We start from the raw sequence: 2,830 nt of genomic DNA, 5'->3' as shown, positions 1-2,830 counted from the left end.
CTTTATTTTACAAGTAAGGACATTTAACAGCTAACTATCACTCACTGCCACCACAGTTCAATAGAATAGACTTTACTGTCCCCAAACCAGGAAGAGCACACTCTCAGGGTAAAGCCTTGTAAGTCGTGTGCATTTAGCCCTGTTTTGCTGCAGTTTAGGATAAGATAGCCTCAGGCTGTACACAGACTGGGGACTGGGGCTCTGATTCTCAGGGGGCATTTAAGTACATAGCAAGGCACTAAAACTGATTGTCTTAAGATATTTCCCACCCTGAGACTCATTCTCTCCACTCCCAGATACTTACTGTGTACGTTTGGGGGCAGAGGTCCTCTAGAGACATGAGTAAGTCACCTGTGGGGCTTCAAATCTGCTGAGGGGAGAGAGATAGCGAAGAAGTTAACGAGGGTTTCACACCTGTAATCCTAGCACTCTGGCATTGGAGACCAGTCTAACATAGTGAAAACAGAAAAAACTAGCTGGACGTTGTGGCAGACATCTGTAGTCCCAGCTACTCAGTAGGCTGACTCAGAGGATCACTTGAACCCAGGAGTTGAAGGTTGCTGTGAGCTATGATGCCACAGCACTCTATCCAGATGACAGAGTGAGACTGTCTCAAAAAAAAAAAAAAAAAAGAAAAAGAAAAAGTGAACAGGTGAATGAGCAGGACAATTTTTCTGCGGTGAGTTCCACCAAGAAAGGGGGAGCAATTGGTGTCTACTTTAGACAGTGCAGCCTAGAAAGGCCCTCTACGCAGGTGACATATGAGCTGGGACCTGGAGGACTTGGCCTTCTGAAGTGCCAGTGAGCAGCAGGAAAGACATGGTTCTCCAGGAGGAGCAAGTGGAAAGGCCTGGAGTTGGGACCACAGGGGTCGGGGAGCTGAGCACAGGCCAGGGTGACGGGAGCCCCACAGTGCGACTGGTCCAGCCGGCCGCTCTGGAAGCCTCACTTCAGTGGCACACACTTCTCCTTGGCTGCAGAAATCAAGAAGTTGAGTGTGAAGTCACTTGTAGAGAGGGGCGTCCGGGTGTTTCCCTGGAAACCTCCATGGGGACACACTTACCTTAGCAAGTACACCAGGCCAAAACAAGCAAGCAAACAAAAAAACAAACTGAGCCGTCCTTCAGGGACTGATAGGAATTCAGCAGCCTAGTCATGCTTATCGAGTGTGTAGAGTAAACTCTGCATTAAGCCCAGTGTCCTCTAAGCAATCCCAACTGTAAAACATGCCTGCCACATATGCGGAGCCTCAGGTCCCAGTGCAAATGAGGCAGAATCACCAGGCAAGGGGCCTGAGAATCTGTGCATCATGGATTATACTTAGTAAACCCTGTAACTGGGACTCAACCAGGACTGACTGACTGGCTGAGTCACTACCATCTCAGAGGAACTTAGGGAATCTGCATTCTGAATACGAGAATTGTGACTCTCACTGTGAGAGTCACTCCTTTAAACTCTGACGGTATCACCATCCGCGTCTTTGTTCTGAATGCCACAGCACTAACAGACTGACATGTCCTTGCCTGTGCAATTGGGTCTACAGACTCTGTGTTTTAAAACTTTTCTTGTTAACTTTTCAAACTTTTCAGTAAGAAAATCTCAAACATACAGAAAATTAGAAAGAGTAACTCAACACACATTATACTCACCAACTGGTTCAAAATTTGCCACATTTGCTTTATCTGTATATTTATAATATGTAAGTTTTTTAGCTGAATTATTTCAGTGAGTTGCAAACATCTTGACCCCCTATCCAAACACCTCAGCGTGAAGATCCTTTTTAAAAAATGAACAGGTATTCTAGGCTGGGTGCAGTGGCTCGCGTCTGTAATCCTAGCACTCTGGGAGGCTGAAGCAGGAGGATTGCTTGAGCCCAGGAGTTTGAGGTTGCTGTGAGCTAGGCTGACACCATGGCACTCTAGCCCAGGTGGCAGAGTGGGACTCTGTCCAGGGGAAAAAAAGGTATTCTACTTTATAACCACAGTACCATGGTAACATCTAACAAAACTAATAGTAACTCCCTAATATCAATCAGCTAATTCTCATCCTCTATTCAAAATTTCCCCAGTAGTCCTCAAAATGTCTTTTATAATCTATTTTCTCACACCCGATGCAGTCACAGTTGAGGATGACTGTTAAGTACCTTTTGTCTCTTTCCGTATGGAATAGTCCTTCGCCATTTTTGGGGGGTCAGTCATCTTGGAGAAATACTTTTTCTAGATTTGTCTGATTGTTTCCTGACGGGATTACATTAAACATTAACACAAACAAAACCCCCCAGTGCCCTGTACTGTGTCCTTTCCACATTCCATGCAGATATAGTCCTAGATGCACATCAGCTAAGCGTTCATGTCATGTTTGGAGAAATGGTTGCACCTTCCTCAGCCCTCTCAGACCATCATAATCCCAAACATTAATTGAACACTTATTATACGCCTAGCACTGTTTTAAGAAATTAAGCATATTAACATTTATTCCTCATAATAACAATGACTTAGGGTTGTTACCAATAAAACTGGGGAATGATTTGCAAAAGGTCACAGGGAGGTAAATGACAGGGCTGTCTTCTGGCCTCAGGATTCTTGCTCCAGAGCCAGCTTTCTTAACCACAAAAATAGAATCACACCATAGACATGTTTTAAACTTAGCTTTCTAGGCCAATACATATAACTTGGCTTGTTCATTTTTATCCCCAGTGATTTATCACACATTTCAAAAAACACCCAGAAAATCCGTAAGAAATATAGGGGTGAATATCTATATTCTCACCATCTATGTGGTATAGTTAACATTTGCTTATACTTGTTTGATCACATGTTAATTTATCTAT

This window comes from Nycticebus coucang, chromosome 6 (genome assembly GCF_027406575.1).
Source record: "Nycticebus coucang isolate mNycCou1 chromosome 6, mNycCou1.pri, whole genome shotgun sequence".
In the NCBI taxonomy this organism is placed as follows: Eukaryota; Metazoa; Chordata; class Mammalia; order Primates; family Lorisidae; genus Nycticebus; species Nycticebus coucang.
The sequence above is the reverse complement of the archived record's forward strand: the minus strand, read 5'-3'. Positions refer to the sequence as shown.